Genomic DNA, 26,042 nt, shown 5'->3' on the forward strand with positions numbered 1-26,042 from the left:
GGCGGACACCAGCTTACAAACTTGTTTGTAAGATACAGGAGGACTCCGGACTGTGGTTCTGAACATTTGGCGGTACACAACCACAGCTGGAGATGCACTTCTTCCTATACTCATCTTCCCACGAGAGCCGCTACCCCACAGCTAAACCACAGAAACTGTTCCGTAGGCCAGGTCTTGCATGCAGCCCATGGGCAACCACCCCACCCACCACCTTACTGTGAGGTGGGCCTTGGAAGAAGCCAGCACCAGCAGCCACAGGTGAGATGAGCCCTGAAACCAAGCAAAGAAGTTATACCAGGCTTCATCGACCGTCCCCCAAATAGGGGGAGAGAAAGCCACCCTGCCCTATCCAAGGGGGAAAATGGGTCAGCAGCCAAAGTTGGAGGGGAAGGCAAGGAGGCTCAGCAATTAAAGTGGCAGGAACTAATACACAGCAGGTTGGTATTTGAAGTCTTGGTCTTGCTGTGAAAAACCTACATTCCCAATATGGTCAACTAATGAAAGCAAAAGACTTATAAAATTAAAACAAGTTGTGGAAGCTTGTGCAGAAGACTATAAACTGTGTTTTCACTAAGCTTTTTGCTTAAGTTAGTTAATTTAAGAACCCACTTTTTTCATAGTTAATTCAAGGATACAGATGAAACTAGAAATGCATCTCCTCCCACTCCTATCACCAGCCCCCACAGAAAAATATTTAAATAGCAGAGATTTGTAATCCAGAACAGAGAGCAATATTCTATGAAGTATCACCTAATTTAAATAAATCTCTCTCATTAACTTAAAGGCATTCTAAAACACATCATCACTGCCTTATTTACTTGATATTTCACACTAGATCTCCTAAACATTAGGATACACCTTTTATAGACATAAATGTGTAATCATAGATTACAGTATTCAGTCAAATAATATATTTGAAATTGTAAATTTATTCTGAGTACCATTTAAAATATTCTGTAGCTATGCAGTTGCTCTTTTGCTACAGCTCCATTATCTAAGTATTCTCTACTGTTCACAAGTCACAGAATTCCTGAATATTTTAACTGCAGACATGCAAATAATCTTTTTCCTCCTAAATTCGTATGTGAGCCATTATTACAGAACTAAATGCCTCACAACTCTTCATGCATTCCTTCTTTCAGACAGCAAGACTAGACATCATTAGCTACTAAATCAATAAAATACTACTAGGTAATCATGTAAACCAGAAGCATACAAAAAATAGAGAATATAGGAGCAAAATCAGCATTTGAATGGAACCATGATATAAATTTACTCAACTTTAGGAGCAAGAAACAAAACTCAGGATCTTCTCCTGTGACATATGAGGCTGAGCCTCAGTTGTTCTTATGAGAATAAACTCTGGGTTGGAAAGGTCAGAAAGATACAAAACGTGCAAGCAATATAAATGCGATGTGAAGTGCATTCACCCTGTACCTATTAAACATAACTGGGAACAAAATCTGAGGTGAAATAAGGATAAGCATATGCCATTTTAGTGAATATCTGGAAGGTGATAATCTAGAGAAACTGATTCTTTTTTTCCATCATATGCCTGGAATAACTAATTAAACTGCAGTGAAAGAGAGATGAGTAACGCACACAGCTAATGGGGTATATACAGTATAATGGGTAGCAGATGCAACCAGGACTGTTCACTGCACAGAACACAAAGAATTTGCAAATACTTTTGTCACATCAAGAAGTACAAGAACAACTTTTGAAGCTGACGAATTACGATCCCACTGCAACAACAAACCACTCCCCACTCCCTCTTTCCTGATGCGATGCTTCGAGATTAAACTTAGAGCACATTCACTCTCTGACCAAACAAGATGGCATTTGAAACACAGAGTCCTCCAGAGTGAAAACGGTCTATGTGGTGGGAAACCACAGGAAGTTCAAATGGGATGAAATAGCCATTAGCGCAGGTGGCCTGACAAGGCACAGATGCTTCTTCAAACCTTTGGCTAGATCTTCACCTAAAGATAAATATTGTCTATCTAAGCCCCAGTCATGTTGTGATTTCACCTTCAGCCTGTGAGATACGGCCATCACCTTCTGTGGCTAAGCCACTAGAAGGAAATTCACATGTGGAGGCCAGATTGGGCCATCCCTCCACAGGCTAACCAAGATGTGACCATGATGTACCCTTGCCACACAACTTGGATGTAGTTGTAGCGTCCTAATAAGCTTCTAGTTCAGCGTGGACTGACCTTCCTCCCCGCAGGCTTTTTACAATGAATGCTGCTGACCCAGGCTCCAGCAGAAGGGGAGAGTAGACAGCAACAGCAAATCAATTCCAAAGCAGCAGCACTGCCTGGATTTAGAGCTGTCTGGAAGATAAGGGTCGGGAGATCAGTCAGCTCCCCCAACAGCAACTATCCTAAAGGGACCAAGTTTATCCACACTCACCAGATGGCTTCATAGTTTTAATGAGCTATGTAGCGTAAGGTACAGCGCCGTCCGAGGAGCACTGGAATGAAACCATATCTTTAAACTCAGTGGAATAGCCAGTCCAAAAAAAGCAAGCATGACCAAAAAAACCCCACATAAAACTATAAGAAAATCTACCTGTAAGTCTGATTCAAGGCATAGTTTTCCGATGCTAGACTGCACTGTGTAAATGCTGCTTTGCAAGGTGGATAAAAAGTAGAGAAAGGCAATATAAAAGACAAGTGTATGTGATTTGTGTAAAAACAGGCTATTACACAGATATAAATTATTTGATTTGCTATTTATTAAGTACTGTAAAGTGCTCAGTGTTATCCAAGTTACAAAGAAAACTGTCTTCTGCTTTAAGAAACTGACAATCTAAACGACAAAAGGGAATAGACAAAGTGCATCGAGAAGCCAGTGATGAATGAGGAATATTTTGATTGTGTTTTGAATTTGAGTGCTTCCTGTCAGCACCTCTGAGCTAGAGTTCTTGCTACAGATCTGCTGACACGTGGGCATGCGTGGCAGAGCAGAGTATTGGTAAGGCATTTCAGACACAGCAGCACAGAGAAAGCCAAAGTCAAGACAAAACAAAAAAGACAAGTTTGGAATCACTATTAGCACAGGGAGAGAAGCACAAAGGATGCCTTAAGAAATCTGAAGGGAGCTTAAGATGAGGAAAGAAAACTGCAGGAACCTGATACTTAGAATATGAACTTAAGGCAGAGCCGCTGTAAGAAACAGCGGCTGAAGCTGATGCAATGGGAGAAAGATAAAGCAGAGCAACCCTGCTTTACAGAAAGAACTCTTAGAAAAATCAACCTGGCTATTCAGGAGACCCACCTGACGAAGGCAGGTGATGAAGGAATTCAGTATCAGCTGTTTAGTGTGATACAAATACTTATGCAGTCAGGAAAAAAAAAAAAAAAGGATGAGTAATTTTTATGGCCAACCTCTCAGCCTTAGGAGCACATTCATTACTAGAGGTCCAACGTGTCACATTTCTTTATAAAGTTCGTGACTGAACTAGCCAAGAGTTCCTTTGGCAGTTTAAAAACACTGCTGTCACAGATGGGCTTCATACAAATGGGGTTTTGTTTTATTAATAAGTGTCTCCTCCCCCTCCCAAAAATCCTCAACCTATACCAACCTTCAAACTTCTTTTTCCCTTTCCATCACTTACAAACATAAGAGAGAATAAGGCATTGTTTGTTTGTTTTCTTTACTTAATAGGAGACTAGTTTTTCTCCAGCTTGGTGGTACTCCAAGTGAAAAGGACAGCAGATACACTCTTGGCAACTGTACAGGGTGCTTTTTTTTGTTTTTCCATAAAACACTTCACCGTGCCAGCTTTCTGAGTAACCTCAGAAATAATATATTTTTTCTGACAGATGACAGCAGAGTGTAGTTAATAAACAAATTAGACCCATATGAAATGTGATTCATACGCAATGTTATTATTCCAAAGAACAAGGTGGTACATGGCTAGCAAAGAGACCGTCCTCATACACAAGCCTTCACATCAAAATACTTTCCTGGACTTTTGCAAAGCTCTTTTTCCAGTTCTTCAGCACTTAAGAGTTGCTGTGCAAAACTCTTCTAGCAACAGAAGAATCCCTCTTACAGTGAAGCAGGAAGGTCCAGCATGAAGCTAGCCAAACAGAAAACTGTCTCCTCGCAGCACCTCACACACAGACAGAATAAGATGCATCACATGGTTTCACTGTAACCATATGAAAGCAGAAAGAGTCTGAGAAGTTTCAGATAATTAATTGGCTGGTTTTGCATTAAAAAAAAATACGAAAAGGAAGATGCAAGCAAGCATAAAAATCTGTCATGGTAGCAACACTTTCACTGTAGGACACACAAATCACTGTTTCCTTCTAAGTCTGGCTACAGTACAGAAGGCTGATGACACGCGCACACGTGGTACAGTTCGCAGTAAGGACAGAAGGATTTGATGGCTAGCCCGGTTCAAACACCAGTATAGCAAGGGGTTTAGGTCAGGCAACAGAAGCGCTCTCAGCCAGTGCATGTAAAGGATCACCCTGCTAAAGGATTTTCATCCTAAGACCTCACACGCACGCCCTCAAGTAGCTATTGCTGGCACCATCAGCCAGAATAAACACACGCTCGTGATTCTATGACAAACGGATGTTGCATCCAGAATAAGTGAATTTCAACACGCCACACGCGACACAGGGAAAAGTTTGTAAATAAAACCCCCTTGTTTCTTCCCCCTTCCCTCTCTCCCCCACGTCAGCAGCTCCGGGTCCAGCTCAAGGGGATGAAGGGGATTACTGCCGAAAGCCGAGGAGATTGGCCGTGTGACGGGATCAGGAACAGGAAGTCTAACAGACAGGGAGACCTGCCTCAGCCACTGACTCAGCTTCTGACACGCTTTATGAACTTGCCCACACTGCTTCTTGGTGCCACCGCTGCTCTCCCAGGCTCCCTATGATCTTATTCAGTTAGGCCAAATCTTCAAAGCAGTGACTGCCTCTCACTAATTTTGGTGAGAAACAGCCTATAGGCTTGAATGATACCTTGGTAAAAAAAGGGGGCTGATTTTACTAGGATCTGCCATGCCAAGAATAAAACCATCTTTTCACTTAAATAATGAAGAATACCCACACAGTTAAACCTGTTAATATTCTTTAAAAATATGTACAGCTGGAAGAGTGGCATGTTGCTCTCATTCACAAGTTTGCCACGTCCTTACTGACGCCTACGATCTCCCCAAAGAGACTTTTCTCCCAGGGTCCAAGTTTTCCATTCGTGTCCTTTCTTTCCCCTTCTCTCTTGCCTTACTCCCTCCTCTAGCAGAGCCCCTCAGTCACATTCGGCAAACTATTTGCGGTGTGACATGGGGAACCGAGCCAAGCCTCAAGTGAGCAGAAAAATAATCTGCAGAAAAACAAACAATTTATTTTTAACCTGGATGGGTTCCCTGACTGAGCTTATTCCCCACCACAGCAGGTGTATCAACACACCTGAGGAAGAAGCGGAGCGAACCAAGCTGCAACTCCTGCTGACAGAAACAAGCATCATATCCATTAGCAGGATAGGAATGCTTTGTAAAAGATTAATATTGGAGTAGAGGGTTCTCGCACTGGGGAACTCTTTAAACATCATAAAATGGACTTAATACATATTCCTTATGTTTTTCACAGCTTCCTTTGCCAGTTTGGCTAATTATACGATATTTAAGTTTAAACATATGTTGCCTCCCTTGCAGTGAATCCTCTCCTCCTACATGATACAGCAGTGAAGTCATCTTCAAGCTGACTTCAAGCCGAATCCTGCACCCTCTGAAGTAGGTGGGCATTTTTAGTTCATCTGGCAAGCGGTCCAGCCCTGAAAGCACAGTCATTCTTACGGCAATAAGCTACCCTGAGCTGCACCACCACAAGCATCCTGAAACACACCATCCAGATGCCCTATGTTAAAAAAACAGCATAACTTCCACCATCCTGGGCACGTGGTTCTTAAAATACATAAGAGACAGGACACATCTGCATTAGTGTGAAAGGTGAATCAGTAGATCAGAGCCTTTTACTCTCCTTCCTTCCATACCATCACCAATTGACTTTAAGATTTTTCTTTTTTTTTTTTAAAAAAAAAAAACAAAAAAAAAAACCAAGACACATAAGAAAGAAGAAAATCCCAAATGGAAGGAAGTGGCAAAAGACTCAGCCAATAAAAAGTATTTAGAAGGGCAAAAAATCTTGCAGCCCTTTATGAACTGTCATGTGCCGCAGATAGGAAAATCTCTTTCAGTTAGTGCGTTCCACATTACGAGTGCCTTTAGTAAGCGGAGCAGCGAGTACGCCACAATAGCTGCGTTTCATTAGCTTAGCACAGCAGAGTACAGGATTTAAAGGGAAAAGACAGCAGCTGAAAATAATTGCATTAAATTAATGTTAACCCACAAACCCAGAAGAGGCATATAATATTCAGGACTGCTACAGAAGCGGTAACTCAGAATTAATGTCTGCAAGAGATGAATAATCCTGCTCTGACTGGGATTCAAAATCCTAAAGGAAGAAAGTTCACCTCAAATAGTGTTCCCCGAAGGGGGGGGAAGGAAAGAAAGCAAAGCATGGCCTAGTTAAAGATATCAGTAGGTAGGAACACAAACTGTAAAATGATGTGGTTCCCACAGGACTAACATTTTTTATGGTTTATACACACATTCCCACACATTCCTCCTCAAAAAGGACTTTGAAAATAAATCTAATGTTAAGAACTGTAAATGAAATAGACATGTGAGAATTTAAACACTCAGGACAGAAAAAGACCAAAACCTCAGAGACTAGAGCAAAAAAGGCAGCCAGGACTGGAGTGGACTAAAACACAGCCAGCAGTGACAGCTATAATTCAATCAGAGGATGTACTTTACAACAGTCCGTGAGTCTTGACACCACAAGAGCTTAGAAAAGAACAGTATCACCAAAAAAGGTACTTAAATCTGTTAGAATGGAGAGACACAAGACAAACTCAAGGTAGCGCGCTCTCCTCAAATTGAAGAGGGAACTTATGCTAAGTGTGGGGAGAGAGAAGAACTAATTATTTAAAAAATTAAAAAGACGCTGAGTTACAGCACCTATTCCTTTCATCTATGAACAGGTACCAGAAGTAAGCAATGGTACTGTTGGTCGGGAGGAATAACAAAACTCACAAGTTCTTTCTCACAGTTCCAGCGGGAAAAACCAGCCTGGTCAGGCTCTTGGCTAGCGGCAGGTCAAATGGAAGAACTAAGCCACGAAGTGAGGTGTGAGGAAAGCCATGGTAGAAGCTACTATCAGACCAGCTCTGAGAAAAATTCACTAGACTTAGTGCCTCGTTAGCCACTGGCCATCTGAATTTGCATGGCTCCTCCAATTGGAGATGAGTAATAAATTCTACCTAACGAGCAAGCCAGCATTTGGAAACAATTAACATCCTATTTTCCTTAACCATCATGTTCAGGGAAGTTCTTACTTCCCTTCTGCATCCCCGTAGAACTTAAAATATTTATAGTGAGACAAAAAATGATCTGTGGACTTTACAGTTACAGCAAAACTAACCAGCATGGGTTCATGCTGTAGCATGTTTTTAAGCTCAAAAAGATTCCCTATCAAACACATAAAATTAATTTGTAATACACCCTTACTGGGCAGTAAAAAGTTTCTTTTTAGTTGAGCTCCCCAGTAAAACAAGATTTTATAGCTCTTCATCTGTATTTGTCTACCATCTGCACAGCGCTATCCCATATGGACACACAGTACATTTTTTTATATTTTTGTTAAGTCTCCTTCGTTAGCAGTATTACCCCCCCAATTCTGCTCTTTCACTGTATGATCAGCACAGGACTGCCTAAAAGTGAATAAAATATAGTGCTTCATTGAAGTTTTGAAGTTTTTATTGTTTAAAGTTAAGTCCTCCTAAATATTTTTATTTCAACGCCTTGATGAAAATGTTAGAGAAGCCTGAATCTCACTCATCTAGAAGACTCTTTATAACTACCCTGACAGTGAGGCTTTGTGTACAGTAAAATCACACCCTACATGTTTCAGAGTGGAAGTCAGGTAAGTTATGAGACGGCAATCTGTTTTTAGCACAAGTTTTGCTTTCAGGCCTTTCGTTTTGTTTTTCCTTAGAAAAGTGAGAGATTCCTTTTCTCATACATTTGTCTAACAAAGCAAAGCAAACAGCTTCCCTGCGAGCAGCAGGGCTAAGGCAAACCCATCTGAATCCCTGGTGCAGGTTTCCAGCTGTTTAATGAAGGCTCACGTCTGAGTCCTTCCCTTACAGTTTCTGTTCCATCCAGTTGCCTACTTTCACAAAACCTGTCTGAACTTTGCATCTTTGGGAACTCTATTGCTCTGCTGACTTGGCTTGAATCAGCCGACAATTTAAAAGTTACTGTACGGGGAAAGAGGGAAAAAAGAGACACAGATGCCATATATACAAGCAACAGAATCTGTTGCTGTTTCTAAGGGTACCAAGCTAAAAGTTTAACGGGTGGGGAGAATGACCCAACTTTTGAAATAGGAGCCCCTCTTGCTCTCCACACCTAATACAACTTTTTGCCAGCAGAAATCCATCCTAAAGCTTTGGCTTTCGAATGCTGGGAACATCAAGTAACAATTACACCTGAGGTTCTCTTTTATAGGACATTCCAGGTAATACTTCCATTTCATTGTACAATATTTCCTTCCAGTCCCAGCAAAACATGGCATTTTTGATCAAACTTATCGCTGAACTTTCCAAATAAATACCTGAAGTGAAACAACTCTATAGCTGTTGCTGTTCATTCTTACATTTCCATCAGTTATTTGCGTAGTCATTCCCACTCTGATTTAATCTTTCCTTTCATGATTGCATAAGTCTACACAGAAAATGAGAACAGTAAATCAAACTAAGCGCTTGGCAGGCACGTACTGGTGAGATCACAGCGAGATCCTGGAATAGCACAGGCCCTCCCGTATGGAGAAGGCTCGTGGAGTTCCCGTGCAGTTTCAGTAACCATCATTTGACCCAATGAGCAATGCTGAGACGGACACAGCCCACCGTGGAAACCAGCCGTTAACTGGTGAACACCCAGGGAGGTGACAGAATTGGCATCCACAGCTCCACAACTAATGGGATCACGTTATGGATTCTAACCACGTTACTGCATTAATAAAACCAGCACAGACCAGAGCTTTTTAATCTAATCACACGATGGAGCTCAGAGGTAAATAGTGAGAAGTGGGGGTACAAAGTCCCCATTAAAAGGTAAGCCTGAATACACAGAGAGGGTTTCATTTATCTGATTTTCAGTTCTCTGACTATAAAAATAAAACGTTTTACAGGGTCGAAAAATAAGGTATTGTTTAGGAAAGGTGTACTTGGCCCAAGGAGAATGACAAAAGAATTACTTAAAACGTGTTTGTGATTCATCATGGTTCAATAACTTCTCATGAATACTAATGTGTTTTGAGGAGATAGAAAGGCTTGTGCAGGTGTGACAGAAACGATTAGTCAGTTATTAGTAAGCTGCTGGCTTTCCTGGCAGCCAGGCTGCTGAAGCTGTGCACTACGGAAAGGGCCTGCCAGTAACTCTCCACGCACTGCTGATATTTAGAACCACCAGAATAGTCAGGACAACAGATTATATCTGCAAACATTTTTTTTTTTTCTCTCCTCGTTTTGCCTGCCTCCATGGTAAAATTTGAAGTTAACGCAAAACGCTACCTGCCTAAGTCAGTGTGGCTCCTCTTCAGGAGTGAGTGTAAGGAAAGAATCTAAATTAATCCAAAAGCCCCTAAACGTAACTCACGGCCCTTCCTCTCTAAAACCTTCTAAAAAAGTGGTTATTTCAGACGAAGTATATCTATATGGATCTATCCACACGGACCAGCACAGGCAGGCTGGTTTAAATTTAAACTTCATCTTGCTTTACTGTAACTACTCCCTCCACCAGTAGCTTTACAGCGAGCAATAAAACTTTATTCTCGTTTAACACTCTGGAGATCCACTCATTTCCACAGGTCTTGCACAACATTTAGAGAAAAATTTTCAAATGCGTTGCCTATTACCTTGATACCCAGCATCCTTTTCTCACGCAGAAGTCAGAACAGCACGAAGGACCTCTTTAATTTCATTCATTTTCAGCTTTCAAGAAAATACACTCTGATCCCTTAATTACAAACATTATTCAGTCCTTAAAAGTGGACCCTCCAATAGATAGTTAGGAAACAAACCCGCAGCACCCAGCATTTTCTAAGAGCAACGATACAAGCCGAGCAATCACGCTCCATCGACTGTAAGCCAACGATGTGCTCACAGCAGCGAGGAGCAGCCTGGCTTTGGCTCCCTGCCTCACTACACACTTGAGACACCCAACTGCTGCAGCGTAATGCTCCTTCTCGCTATGAGACAGACATTACAGTTTTTGTAGCATAGCGGATTGCTGAAATGAATAGCAAATAATCCACTGGTGGCTTAATTTAGTAGTTATACAAAATTCTCAGGGTCAAAGGTCAGTGAAATGAGATGAAAACCATTAATCCAGCGGCCTTCAGAGTCTTTTGGTAAAGAACACAGCCATATGCCCGCGCCCTTTATCCAACCACAGTTTAATGGCTAATTTCTTAAAATTCACAACCATTAAAAAAAATTAGCAAAGACCCTACTGTGCTGTCATACTGTGTGTTTACACGCATGCACACCTGTGCACAGATATAAAAGCCAAATATTTTGATTAAAAAAAAATGCTTCCTGAATGCAAATTACAAGCTCTTGCCTCCTAAATAGCAAAAGTCTTCATAGGAAGACTTTCCAAGCTGCTTAGAAAGTACCTATTGTCAGCAGCATAGCTGCATAAGATGAGTGCTTCCCACTCAGCTATCTGACCCATGCATTTATTTTCTTCATCATTATTCATGCCTGTACTGCAAAAAAGAACATGACCCATATCCATCTTGGTTTGCGCAGAATCAACGGGATTACTTACAAAAACAAAAACTTGAGTGCATATTTAATTGTAATTTAATGGGAATAAGAATCCTTCCTGTCTTCACACCCACCCACCCACCTTAAAAGACCCAGAATAATCTAGGATTGCCCTTAAAAGCTCAAGAGCTTCCTAGCTCAAGAGCTTCCTTACTCCCACTGCAGCCTTATGGTAGACAACCCATAATGCTGTCTACTGAGGACTCAAACAGCCTCTGCAACAGCAGACAGAAAGCATGGGGAGGGAAAGAAAAAAAAAAAAAAAAAAAAAAAAAAAGAGAAAGCCCAGAGTGACGGTTCTGAGAAAGTAGCCAGTTTGTATGGCTCCTGACCCACAGGACAATCCAAACTGCAACAGGGCTTCATCGTTCACCCCAAAGGTTGTTTATGAACACATTATGGTCCTGCCCTGCCACCAGCTAGAGATTTTGCACCCAATGGACGTATATTATATATATAAAAATAAGCATGCATTAAAGCTGTGGAGGAATGAGGTGTTACTGAGGAAAACTTACCTGACAAATGTGCCATTATATATCACTCTTCCATTCTTCAGAGTGAGTTATAGAAGTTACACTATGGCCCAGCAATATCCAATTTCCATACCCCTGTCAGACTAAGCTTGTGTGGCTGAGTCAGGGGGAAAACCCCAAAATACATAATTATGTATCACATAGATTTAAATTACTAAACTAAAACACTAGGGATCACCAATTCCCTGTTCCAGGCTTATCTTGCAAAAAAAGACGATGCCTAAATAAACTTTGCAATACCTTCCCATCCCCTTTTTGGGCGTGCGAACACGTTCCCCTTCTACTCGCTTTATTTCTCTTTTCTCCTCCTTCACGTAACCTTATTCTACCATTCTTAAAAATTTCAAGGAGCATGAATGTTTTTTCAGACGTTTCCTTGCGATGCCAAGTTCTGCCTTTCACTACCCAGTCTTGGTATCCCCCCCCCGCCTCCACCCCGCCTAAACTATATTCCATTCTTTCAAGGGCAGCGTTTTCTGTTGATAGTGCCGGAGGCCAGGAAGGCTCCTGGCAGCACAGCTCCAACAAAGAGCCCGACACTGAACAATTTCTTTTTTTGTGAGAGGAGATAAGGAAGTCCAAGACATGGTTTTTAAAAAGGAGAATAATAGTAATAAAAGAAAAACGCCACCGGCATTGGCAGTTTTTAAATAAAAACGCACAAATTTTCCCTTCCAAAGGGGCAGGTAGCACACAATGGCTTTCACCAGCAATGAGCACCTGCTGCTCCTACCTACGTAAAAACGCTCTGCAGAAAAGAAGGAAAAGACGTTCCATTGTGGATCTCATATACCCACAGACATAAATAACACTCCAGTACTTCTGTCCTCTTTCTGCAGAAGCAAATGCTGGGGCCAAATGCTACAAATTTCATAGAATCATAGAACCTTCATGGTTGGACAGGACCTTTGAGATCATCGAGTCCAACCATACACACACAAAAAAACCCAAACCCCTACAATCTCTGTCACTAGAGCATGCCCTGAAGTGCCAAATCTACACATTTCTTAAATACTCTAGGGACGGTGACTCAACCACCTCCCTGGGCAGGCTGTTCTTCTGCTGGTTCTTCCCAATAAAGCCTTGCTCTTCTTTTGACAACTGTACAAAGGCAAGCCATTGGCAATGGCAGAAAGACGCTAATTTTTGTTGGAAATCGTTTAAAAGAATTACTGCAGAAAGACGCATTATTTTATGCAAATGTTGCAGCAACCCAATCTCATTGTGTACAAGAGCAATGATGGGGAAACTGCTGCTCCCAAGACACAGACGCTCTACTAACACAAAATCAGAGAAGGTCCTTCTCTTCCTAAATACAATTATTCTGCTTTAGTAGCGTACCAGTGAGAAAGAAGCAGACAACTTCTTCCCTTATGGTGTCCCAATTGTTCTGCAAATATCAAAACCCTTTGCAATTATCACGTGTATCACCCTCAACTTTCACTGATTTCCTGAATTCCTCAATAGGACCAGGAGTAACTGAAGACCAATGTTAGACTTTAAAAAGGAAAAAGTAACTTTGAACAGTCTACATCAATTTCTCATACAATTCAAGGAAGGCGCCTTCCTTTCTCTGAACTCATTTTTTCATTCAACACTGCTAAGTGCTGAACTGTGAACTCATGGGCTGATTGTCTGCACAAAGAGGTTACACACTAGTCACAACTGAAGAGTCAACATTTACAGCACTGTGTATCTGAGATAATTCTCTTTCTTCCTCTTCTAAAGGCCAAACTCTCTAGTGGTTTAATACCACTGGACTGAATTGTGTTATTTCAGCAGGAGGAACTGAGTTATGCCAACAGTTCAGGATTCTTTGGTTAACATTTTTATTGGAAATATTATGGAAAATTATCAACAGCTTTCATTGTATGAGAACAAGATAATCACCTGCACAACTCTCTCCATTAAGCCAGCAAAAAATTACAGATTAAGCTCTTATTTTGAAAAAAAACCAAACAACAAAACCTTAGATTTTTTTCAGTTCTAAGTGTAGATATCCAGACATTAAATCAGTACAAATACCAAACAGAAAAATAAGGAGAATGCCAAGGATTGGTATTTTTTAACTAAATCATATTGCTACTTCATGATTTTCATCTACGGACAACCTTTAGTTACACACAGCGACTACCGCCCAAGAGACAGAGCTGTTGCCTATAGAATTACTGAACAATCAACTCAGTAAGGGAAGACAGAGCTGATGGTCCTTCACTTCATGAAATCTAGACGTTTCCAGAGAGGCCTAATGAGTACACTCCTTTAAGAGGTTTTGTCAGTGGTTCAGTAACACTTTAAAACCACCTTTGTTCATGTCTGTTGACAAAGTGCCTTCTAAAAAAGCCCCACTTTTCTTTGACTTTGTGTTCATGAGGCTTTGCGCCAGCATCAGATTAGCAAATGAAAACAAACAATAGCAGATATTTCAAACTGAATCCAACCACCAAATACTTTTTTCTTTTACCTCAGCATACACTAGAAAAGTTCCAGAATTTCTACCTACAGTTGATCTGCAGATTTAATACAAAATGCTAGACAGTCTGACCTAAATAGATCTGCCCTGAGCTCATCCCAGTGTTTGGTGGGAGCTCCTCTACCATCCAAGGAGCTCCTCTGCCATTATTCAGTAGGTGGAGCAGCTATCTTCTGCCTCTATCTGAAAAGAATTCATCGTAGATCGTTTCTGCCCAGTTAGGCTGTTATCAGCTCAGCAAGGCAGTACAGCTACAGCAGTGACTTCACCTCACGATCTGAAAAACAGCAGGAGAGAACAAGAGTTCCCGCTGCCGATGCATACCATCCATGCTTTCTGTAGCGAAGGCAATTTCCCAGCTTTTACTCCAGAATATAGCTTGCAAATACAGCCCTTGACGTCTGCATTCTGCCAGCTATCTACGCTTGTATTTTTAACACTGAGAAGATGCTCAAAACAACCTCCAAGTTTTCTAACTGCTTCAGGTTACCTTTATCAACACAGAACACACCCATGCCTTGCTCCCACTTGTAACTTCTGCATAGAACGGGTAAAGATCGAGTATCACAGAATCATAGAATAGCCTATGTTGGAAGGGACCTTTCAAATCATCTAGTCCAACCATCAACCTAACTCTTGAAAAAACAAAAGAAAACCCCAAACAAACACCACTAAACCATATCTCTAAGCACTATGTCTACCCGTCTTTTGAATACCTCCAGGGATGGTGCCTCAAACACTTCCCTGGGCAGCCTGTTTGTTCCAATGCTTAATAACCCTTTCAGTATAAAATTTTTTTCCGAATATCCAGTCTAAACCCGCCCTGGTGCAACTTGAGGCCATTTCCTCTTGTCCTATCGCCTCTTACTTGGGAGAAGAGACCGACCCCCACCTCTCTACAACCTCCATACTAGACTTACCTGTCCCTTTTCGTAAATACTGTGGATTAAGAGATCTTGCTCATGCTCTCACAAGCTAATGGTATTACCACTGATTACCCTTTTTCAGTGGTACTACTTCTATCAAAACAATAGATCCAGATTAATTTTTTAAAAGGATACTTTCCTCCCAAGGCTTCTCTTTAAGTAATGCCTCTTGTCTCATTTAGTATGCATATGAAATGATAACACACACGGAGTGCCATACTTAAAACACACAACTCTCTTTTCTTTTGGCTAATACTGATAATGCAGTTAATTACATGCATAGCTGTAATTATACATGCATAGCTAATGGCTGGGTATCTCAACACAGATGAAGCTGCTGAAACAGACTGGGATGAAGATGCTAAAAGATACAGAAAAAAAAAAAAAATGTATCTGCCCTTCTAACTGGGGTTATGCCTACTACTTCTTACCAGAATTCGCACTTACATGGCACACCTGAATTCTCCTCTCCTTCCTGTTGGAACACCGCTGGCGTTGAAATATTGGAGAGCAGCTGTCCTGAGGATGCACTCACTTCTGGCACCAGTCTTTAGCTGATGCAAAGACTGAAACGACATCCTTCCAATGTCAAATCGCTGACTTACAACGTCTCTTTCATCAGGTTAAAACTACATAGCTACACAGTGTAATTCCATTACAATTATGTATCTCAGAAATGGAACCTTCAGCAGGCCATGTTGGGAATGCCCAGGTACTGTTTGAATTGAATCGCAGGACATCAGCCGTCCAAAAGCTGCACTGACTCGGGCTCACCATTTCCAAATTAAATTGAAACTACCAGTTTCCTAAATGACTCCAAATTGCCTGCCTGAGAGGCTACCTCTCTCTTCAATCCATATCCACAGCTGGAGCCTCTTTGTTATAGAGGAGACAGCTACCCACAGGACATTCTCTAAAGGGGGCCCTCCGCTCTGAATTTCAATAGATCAAGAGAGAAAAGCCTCAAGACAGGAAAGCAAGGCTTATCCCCTTAGTCAAGCTTATGGGGACCAGTGAACACAGCAAGAACAATTAGTTGGAAACAAAGGATTTGCAGGTTGACTTAGGTTTGATCTTCTAGTCTAGTTTGGTGGTTCTCTATTTACCGATTTAGGGGAGGGAAGTCTGACTGCTTTTTGCCTTATGCCATCACTCCTCTAATTACAGGAAAGTAGCCCACAGGCCAGCACAGTTGCTTTTTCAACCCTCATATATTAATTATACAAAATTAATCCAAAGCTAAAAGCCTCGCCATCTCTAGAGTGAGGTGAATAATTTTACAAAATTTAAGCAATTTGGAACATAACAAAAAAATCTTAAGATGTACTGTTTTAACTTGAATTCACACGCCACCACCACCACCGCTGAATTGTGGATGTTTTGATCCCTCTGGTGTACGAGCCAGGAAATCAATTTAAAATTCCAGTGCAAATAGCCCAAGACCATTTTATTTATGTGTTTGTTTTAAAATAGAACTCGAATTCCAACTTGGATTTAAAATTATGTAGATTATTTTCTTCCCTTCTCCCTCTGCACACATCTCTGCTTTATCATAATGTGTTTTCTGACTCATTTGCAGCTGCAGGGGATAAAGTCTTTGAAACTTTTGCCTTTCAGAAAACCATCCCAACACAGCGCAATGCTACCGACTCTTGCTGTTACACAAACACACACATACACTCTTCCAACAAGTTAAATTCCTAAGGTAGCTGAAGGAAAAAATGGGTTACTTTTGGCAGGTCAAGAAATAAAAGCCCGGGTCATTGCATATTATAAAAGTTTATGAAAGGTGCTGTACATGTTGCATCCCAAGGCTAACCCAAGAAACATAGACTGAAATCACCAGCATTTTATACAGAGGGAAGAACAGATGCAGAAGTTTCCATAGGTCAAGTCCAAATACATCAGAGAAGAAAGCCAGGACAGAGAAAGGCTCAGAGCAACACAGGGCAGAAGAGACGATTTTTCCCTTTCCACCTTTTATACACTGCTTTCCACAATTGCACTTTTGTAAAGATTTCACTTTTGGCTACAAAGTATGAAAATGACTCTTTTCAAAAAAGACCACATAAACTGACCTACTTCTAACATTAGACACAATTTTAAAAAACCAACCTGGTATTTTAGTTTAAGATGTGGGCCATTTTTCATGCCCTTTTCTTCCTTTCCTGGAACTGGCACTAGCTGTCAAATCTTTAATTACTTGCCACAGATATGGTTAAAATTGCATTAAGTGGCCCAAAGTGGAAAAGACCCTACATTTTCTTTTGGCTTTGAAGGCTTTTTGGTTGGTTGGATCTTTTTTCCCCCCTTTTACAATCTTCTCCTGAGTAGTTAACAACCACCACACCAAATGTTCTGTCTTTTGCTCTCCAATGGAAGTTCTCCTTTGTTCAAATTTTCTGCTTTTTTTTTTCCAGGAAAAGAAGATTAAGCACAACAAGAAACTTGTATGCATATCTATAGGAGAAGAGATTATAGACCTACATAAACTATAGCTCAGAATTAGACCCCACATCTAGACCTGAATTTCGTGAGTTTGGTGAGCAGAAGAGATGTCAGAGTACGTGTGAAGAGGGTCAGTGGGAGGTGGGGTGAAAAGGTTGATAGGAGGAATGTACTTGAACCACAGGGGGTAGAGTTTCAACAAATGAGTGCCCTGGTGTTTGAAGAGAGGGGGGAAAAAAAAAAACTTGGGGAGAAAAAAAAAAAAAAAAAAAAAAAAAGACAAACACCAATACTCCAGCATTTTAAAAGCCCAGTGACCAAAGGGTATACTAGATATCCTTCTCAGAATGCAAGGACCAGGACTTAGGTTTGGGGATTATTTTTTTTTTTTGAGTTGGTTTGGCTCAGTGTTATTGAAAAAGTTTGTCCAAAAGTCCATGCACTGAGCCAGCACTTATCAGGTTTCCATTTCCAGCTGAAGCCACGACCGTTGCTATGAAAACTAATGTGCAATTGTATTCCAGAAAGCAAAGCAAAGGAAAAGACTGTATTGGAATGTAACAAATTCATGTATTGGCACTAAGAGTAAAAATTATATTATACCAACCTGTGTCATAGACATTTTTCTCCTCTTACTATTAGAGGAGAAATGTGCAAATCAACTTTACTGTCTGGCCAGAGGGTATTCTGTGAATACTTATAATTCCTCATCGCCCTACCTCAACAGATTACCATTTCTCTTAAAATACAATGCAGCAATTTAAAGAGTCACCAGCACTACGGTCACTCCAGCAAGATTCAATGAAATATACAGCAGATTGCCAGTCTAGCTGGACAAAATCCTGAACTACTCACATGAGGTATCTTTGCCAAGACCCACATATCCCTTACACTTCTGCTGGACTATACAATATGTGTGTGATGACCGAAGAGAAAGAAAATAGGCAAGTAATATTTTCATTTTGGCTACAAATGCAAGCACCAGAATTGCTGCACATACTAAGAATATATGAATAGTTAGCTAAGACAGTTCTGTATGTATGGAAGAAAGTGTTAAAACAACCGCGTTTTATAGAAGTTTATTGAAATACTGGTTTTGCTAAACTCTTTCCATCACTCCAAAACACAGCAAAAATTGTTTTAACTACATTTAAAAAAAAATAATCAAAAATCATTCACCTATTTTCACAACATTTATGCATCTCCTGTTACTACATAAAAGATCAAGTCAGCATCAGAAGAAACAGATATGGGCTGCAAGTCAGACTAAATCAGGAGCCCTGACTCTTCCCATTCTTACTATCAAGCTGACCACGAGGTAGAAGAAAAACACGTCTGAACAGCACCAGCCATCCCATCCCAGGAACCGTACACAAAATTTCAACTGAAGGAGGAAGGCTGACATGTTGACAGCATTATTTGAGCCTTTTGTCATACCCTGCATATCCCTCCTTTTGTCTAACTTCAAAATGTTGGATGTATTTGATCTGCAGGTTGTCAGCTTCATACATTAAGGAAAAAAAGGTCCACATGGAGCATTTTGTCCATGTTCATGCACACTCTCTGACTTGCAAAAAGCTCTGGGAAATTAGATCATCTTCAAGCAAGCATCCTCTGCTGTATTAAAGAATGGGAGTTTAACGCCATCGCATCTCCAGAATCTGAAGTTCTCTTAGAAGCAGTGACCCATCCTCCCTTCCAAATGGAGCAAGCTTAATAAGAAAAAAAACTAGATTATCATATATGTATTCATGTAGCTCATAAAAAAAAAAATTACTCAGTCCCTGATGACGCTGTATTTCAGAGACAGTTTTACCCTTCATATGCCCCCCAAAAATTAGGACTGTACAATAAACATTTTGAGGTAGACTTTGAAAGAACATAGGAGGTGATACACACAGATTTTCTTGCAAATCTTAAAGAAAGTTATTTAATTGAGTAAGAATCTAAGGGATGCCCAGGAAATAATTTATGGAGTGGACGAAGTCGGTAAAACTATGAGAGCTCAGATAAATAAATACATCAAAGACCAAAGAATAAGGTACCAAGGTAGAGGTGGTAAACATGGAAGAAGAAATTATGAGGAGAGTTTAACTTTAAGAAATAAAAATCAGAAGGAAAGCCAAAGACAAGAAAACACACACAGCTAGGGCACAGCTATTATTTTGTAATAGATCTGTTTGGGAACAATTTGTTTTCTTATTCCCCCCCTCCCTAGTCTCTTTACTGAAGATGATGTTTCATAAACACTTTAAATGAACCAAATTCAACCTGAAAGGGGAAACCTTTTCTCTCAGCATTGACTGGTAGCTCCCACTCCCTCCCTTGCGCTAGTGCTAGCGCCTGTGTTCTGCAGTGCTACTTGACTGTAAATGGAACACAGCAAAAGCATCAGTAAGTAGACTTATGTCCTCAAAAGCAGTAAGAATAGGTCGCTTATCACATTTGTAAAACACCTCCAGGTAGTATATTCAGCTTTCTGTAGAACTCTAAAGGGTGCTTACCAAAGCGAGTTCATTTGTACATAAACTAAAACACTTTTCTAAGGGGACCGCTACCAGCGGTGGCTTTGAGTCTTCTTCATAGTGCGATTTACTGCTGAACAGAAAAATGGCTTGTCTGTCACTTCCACTCTCTAACAACTAACCTCCCCCCCCAGCAGCCATTGAAAACAAGCCTACTACAGTCAAGTCAAATACTCATGATGAAAACTTCTGCTAGGAGAAATCTATCAATGCATCTTCAAGTGTTTGCAACCAAGCACCATATAAATCACTGTTCACCTTGCCCTTAAGCGCAAGCATGTGCTTTACAAACCAATCCGCTCAGCAGCTTGGGAAATTAGTAGCTTACTGACAGGTACCACACAGGTGCCACCAGCCACTTAGTGTCTGCCCACAGCACAGACGTTTACCTCTGTCAGATCTGAAACGGAGAGAAGAGGAAACACGTTAGCTATCCCCTGTGGCACAGACTTCTCATTAATATTCCTCTTAAATGTTAACAGTGATCGGAAAACCGAGGAAACTAGCAGAAAGGTTGTAACATTATCCTTCAGTCTCTCTTCTGTGTCTCGCAACAACGAAAGATCACACCACAAAACCAAATCCTTGCAAACAGCTTGATGCAAAAATGCTGACTGAAAGACAACTTCACAATTTTGTGATTATTCTTCCATTCATCTCTGTAACACCATATGTACGCAGTTTATTTTATGTTAAGTGTCACATATATATTATCACCTCTTACGATCCGTACTATCAAACGCCTGCCAACATACTGGCTTCTGCCAATTGCTTTTAGTTTCTCTTTCTCTCCTTTTCCAGTGTTATATTTGGAGAGAGGGGAAAAAAGAAAAGAAGAAAAAAAAAAGTGACTGACTCAAGAAGAAGGAAAATTATCCTAAATCCTTTAAACAGTTGCTCTATTAAATTGACACAAGTTTAACAACGTGTACTTGGCACGTTCCTCTTGCCACGAATACAAGAACCTTTTTCAAAAAAAAACAACCTTATTCAAAGCCGGGAAATCTTTTAAAGATACAGCACAGACCTTACTGAATGGTGGTTTGATGGCTGTTACAAAGCCGTTTCTAATCACAAGTGTTCAAACCACAAAGACTTCATAACCCTAAAAACCTCTTTTTGACATCTCCTTTTTAATAGGATAATGACTGAACAGGGAAGCAAACCCCACCAACTCATTCTCCCTCAAAGTTGTACCTTCAGGACAGTGCAAGGACACAGCAGAGGAGAAAGTCTACTTGACGCAGGCATAACTGTGCAGAGAAATAAACCAGAAGAGACAACGGTACTTTTGCTTGCTCCAAGGATGTATGATGTTTTCTGGTCTCCAGGGTTCCCAAAATCACCATCACCTTCTACAAACACATTTTTAATACAAGGACATACTGCACATTCGCACCACAGCCTAACAATGAGGGCTTCTAAACTTTAAAGGGATCATTTACTTCAAGGAAACTGAAAATCAGGCGATAGCACAGTCGCAACTCAAGAGGAAAATCACATGTACTTGATGGCCTCATCTAAGCTCCAAGCAAATCCTTATCTAAGAATCACGGAATTACACACACACACATAGAATCTTCAGAGTTGGAAGGGACCTCTAGAGATCATCTAGTCCAACTCCCCTGCTAAAGCAGGATTGCCTAGAGCACGTTACTCAGGGCTGCATCCAGGCGGGTCTTGAAAATCTCCAGAGAAGGGGACTCCACAACCTCCCTGGGCAGCCTGTTCAGTGCTCTGTCACCCTCACTGTAAAGAAGTTTTTCCGTGTATTTGAACGGAACTTCCTGTGTTCCAACTTGTGGATTGGAAACTTTGTGGTTGGCAATATATCCAAAAAAGCAGACTGTCATTGGAAGAAGAGGACACTGCAAGTTAGCGCGCAGGTGCACTGGCAGAGATCTATGGAAACCTTTTCCCAGTTACAGTTAAATCTACAGACATTAGCCTCTCACTCCATCACATACTGAACCCATCTAGAGTATGAAAAGAAGAAAGCCACACACCTTATGCGTGACCACGGGAGCTCTGCTCCCTGGGTATCAACATGGCAAACGGGGGATCATAGTCCAGCTCCACTTTGTAGGCCGGACACTGTAAGAAAGCACGTCTATGAGCCCAAACCTTAAAATCAAAGGGATTTCTACTAGGTAAAAAAAAACAAAGAGCGGAAGGAAGGGTGGAGCACCATGTTACTCTTGATCTGCAATTCGCTGCAGACCAGCACTGCTGTCAGGAAGTACAACGCTCACAGCAGTGTTTCAGCAACAGTTACACCTTCATGTAGCATAATAAGCTTTTTTTGGTGAATACTAGGGTGAAGGTGCATTAAAAAAAAAAATAAATCACTTCTTAGGACAATGTATGCAATATGTTGCACCTGAACAGTGAGGAAACAAAAATACTTGCTTTTAAGAACACACGTAGTCAGGTTATATAATAATGTCTGCCGAGCTGCAGATACTTTCAGTGACCACATAAGTCTGCTACAGAATAAGTAGGTAAGAATTTTTCCTATCTCCTCACCAAAATCCATCTGAATTGTACACCTATTAAGTTTTTCCTGGCACATGGAGAATATAAGGAAAAATATCAAAATGGTAAGTATAGAAACCGGTTCTTCCCCCCCCCCCCCGCATTCTTCATTCCAAAAAAAAAAAAACCTAACAACAAAACCTCAGACAATGACACTCATAGCAAAGTTGCACGCTACAGAGAAGACAATTGTGTTGTTCTGCACGGTGAGTTTCAAACAGATTGCAAAAAGAGACAAAAGAAAGTCAACTACCCTTATGCAACCTCCCTGGCAGGAATAAACTGGGAATCAGGTACACCTCTAGACCAGTCAAATCACGAACTTGGATCCACAGACTGCACTGACAGTATCCTTCAATAACACCCATTTCACATCACGTTGATGTTTTAGCCATATTAGTCTTTATTTTCTCTGCCTGGTGAGTTTTTAAAAGTTGCTGCAGTACTTTTAACAGCTTTATGACACATGTGTTAATGGGTATTTTCCTAACACAACACAAGAGGGACTTTTACCAGCAAACTGTCATCACTGTTCTTCCTCCTTCTTATCTAGTTACCGGTTATTAGATCCCTACCACCTACTTATAGACCTCCAAAAAAAAAAAAAAAAAAAAAACAAAACGGATGGGGGTGGATCAGGGAAAGAAAACCTTCAACGAAAGCAAACTTGCAGCTGAAACTGTTAGAACTTTATGAAAATTCAAATATATTTTTCTTTACTGTGTAATATTCTGCCTAAGTCACTCAATCAAGCAAGAATGACACGGAAATAATGGGACTAATGAGAACAATGAATGATCCAAGATTATATAACTGAAGGATGAGACGGCATGCGAGTGTATGTGTGCATTTGGGGGAAAGGAGGAGGAAGAGCTAGAGAGAAGAGGGGGAAACCACATCCTCAGTCACAGATACAGGACTCTGCACGGTTGTCAATTCCCCCCGCTTCCCAAAAGATAAATATTTTAACGGGGGGCAATCAGGCAGCTGAGAGACAAAAGCAAAAGAAAACCCATTTGCTTAAGAATACACATCAAAACATCCCTTGCTTAAATTTCACTGTAACTGCTGTATCATGAAATACAGCTCACAGGCAACCATGTTTATACTAAAGCAATTAACACACGGTACATTTCCTGCACCATTATTATCATTGGCGCTCTCAATGTGTTTGTTGCAGATTTTGAGCCTTAGCAGGTTAAGAGGTATTCTTATAAAGTTAACAACAAAACGTTGCTGATTCAAGATGTACTCACTGTTATTTTTCAGGAACTCCTATATTTACTTTACACCATTCTCGGGGGAGAGCTGGACAGTTGTATGAGTCCTGCAAGGAAAAAGATACTCAAAATAAACTTTGCAAAGGCTTCGAGCCAAGAAACTTTAAAAAAAAAAAACAAAACAAACGTTAACGTTAACTTTTTGGACCCCATGCGCGCTTGCTTCACAAGGCTGCACACCGGGGGCTTTGCGTAACCACCACCCACGGTTCAGAGCAGATCATTTCATCCTGAAATTCAGCAGCGGCTCCATCACTGGTGTGAGCACAAACTTGGGAAAGGGCACACACGCATATACCCATCCCCATCCCACCAGTAGCTCCAGAAGGCCAGGCGGCGGGGGCGGGATGCCCTCGGGGGAGGCGGCTGGGTACCATCCCCTGCGGGGATGCACTTGCTCGGGAAGTTGAGGTTTCTCCTCGGTGCCGGCACTTGCTGCCGGTCGCAGCCTCTTTCCCCCCTCCCGACCCCGGCGCGTTAAACCCGGCCGGAACCTGCCGAGGCCGGTGCCCCGAGAACCGTCCGCCCTTCCCGGCCACCCCCAAAGCGACGCGCCGGTCCCGCCGGGTCAAGCGAGGCCCCGCCACCACTCGCCCCCTCCCTTCCCCGCCGGTGCGCGGCCCCCGCCCGCCGCCCCTCACCAGCGGCCTCCCACCACCAAGGCGCAGCCGGGAGCGGGCAGAGGGCCGCCCGGGGCACGGGACGGGTCGCGGGGGGGGAAGGAGGCGGCGGCGGAGGAGGCGCAGCCGAAGTCGCGCCGGGCGGCTGTGGAGAGAGCGGCGGCGGGCCGGCGGAGAGGGCAGGGAGGCGGGAGGAGCCGCTATGCGAGGCGAGGCGAGGCGGGCCGGGCCGGGCCGGGCCACCCCCCTCCGCCGCCGGCCGCGTCCGCCGTCCGAGGCCCCGCCGCACTGACAAGCACGAGGCTGCGCTTCCTCTTCCTCACGGCAACGGCGACCGCTCCCGCCGGACGCCCCCCGCCCGGCACCGCCCGCTGTGGGGGACCGGCCGCCGCCGCGGGCAGGTGCGAGGCTCGCCGCCCGCCCCGTCCTGTCCCGTCGCCTCCGTCCCCTCCGTCTCCCCGCGCTCCCCTTCACCGTCCGGCCACCCGCCCCGCCGCCGGCCCCGAGGCTCGCCTACCTCCCGGGGCGGGCGGAGCCGCTCAGCCGCCCACCGCCGCGGGAGCCGGGCTCCGCGCTGCCGCCGCTGCCTCGCTGCGTTGCGCTGCGCTGCCCCCGGCGCTATCCCATCCCGGCGCTGGCAGCGGCACTCGGCGGCTCCCCGCCGCCGCTCTCACTTCCTCTTCCTTCCTCCTGCTGGCCGGGCCGCGAGGTGCAGCCCGGGGCCGGCCGCTGCTGCCGCCGCCGATGGGGGTCCGGCGGCTGGGCAGCACCTGCGGGCCGGGGCGGGGGGGGGGGGTGGCGAGATCCGGCCAACCCTGTGCGCTTCTTCCCCTGCGCCCTGCGGACGGTGTCCCTCCCCCTCCGGCTTCTGATGAGAGATTTGAGCCGGGTCCTGCACTTGGGTGACAACAACCCCGTGCAGTGCTACAGGCTGGGGGAAGAGTGGCTGGAGAGCGGCCCGGGGGTGTTGGGCGACTGCCGGGTGAATATAAGCCAGCAGTGTGCCCAGGTGGCCAAGAAGGCCAACAGCATCTTGGCCTGTATCAGGAATAGTGTGCCAGCAGGACTGGGGAAGTGACCGCCCACCCCCCTGTACTTGGCACTGGTGAGGCACCTCGAGTACTGTGTCCAGTTTTGGGCCCCTCGCTACATGAAGGACATTGAGGTGCTGGAGCGGGTCCAGAGAAGGGCAACGAAGCTGGTGAAGGGTCTAGAAAACAAGTCCTATGAGGAGCAGCTGAAGAAGCTGGGATTGTTTAGCCTGGAGAAAAGAAGGCTGAGGGGAGACCTTATCGCTCTCTACAACTCCCTGAAAGGAGGGTGTAGAGAGCTGGGGGTCAGTCACTTCTCCCAAAGTGACAAGAGATAGGACAAGAGGAAATGGCTCAAGTGGCTCCAGGGGAGGTTTAGATTGGATATTAGGAGAAAATTCTTCACAGAAAGGGTTATCAAGCATTGGAACTCGCTGGTGGTTGAGTCACCATCCCTGGAGGTATTTAAAAGGTGGGTAGACGTGGTGCGGAGGGACATGGTTTAGTGGTGGACTTGGCAGTGCTAGCTTAACGGTTGGACTCAATGATCTTAAAGTTCCCTTCCAACCTGGATGATTCTATGATTCTGTGATTTGGAGCTTCCTCGTTGCCTGTGGAATAACTCCGTATTTTTTCTTGCTGCTTTTCTTCCCAGAGAGCCACCGCCGCTCAGCAGCCTCACAGCTGGCTCGGCTGCGGCGTACAGATGTTTCCCCTCCGCAGCGAGCCAACAGCCTCGGGGGGGTGGGGG

General features: G+C 43.1%; 1 protein-coding gene across 2 annotated transcripts in view; it reads right to left on the bottom strand.

Annotated features, from left to right (window-relative positions):
• Positions 1-24,971, bottom strand: part of ELMO1 (engulfment and cell motility 1) — a 311,635-nt gene extending 286,664 nt beyond the window's left edge. Inside the window, exons 1-2 of one of the 2 annotated variants that reach the window (XM_054193522.1) lie at positions 24,778-24,971; positions 23,617-23,687 (exon numbers count right to left, since the gene is read on the bottom strand). The gene's annotated coding sequence lies outside the window, so the exon portion shown is untranslated. Of the gene's footprint in view, positions 1-23,616; positions 23,688-24,281; positions 24,498-24,777 lie in introns of those variants that run through there. The other variant, XM_054193524.1, reaches the window with a different exon arrangement.
• Positions 24,972-26,042: the final 1,071 nt, after the last annotated feature.

This window comes from Rissa tridactyla, chromosome 2, assembly GCF_028500815.1.
Source record: "Rissa tridactyla isolate bRisTri1 chromosome 2, bRisTri1.patW.cur.20221130, whole genome shotgun sequence".
In the NCBI taxonomy this organism is placed as follows: Eukaryota; Metazoa; Chordata; class Aves; order Charadriiformes; family Laridae; genus Rissa; species Rissa tridactyla.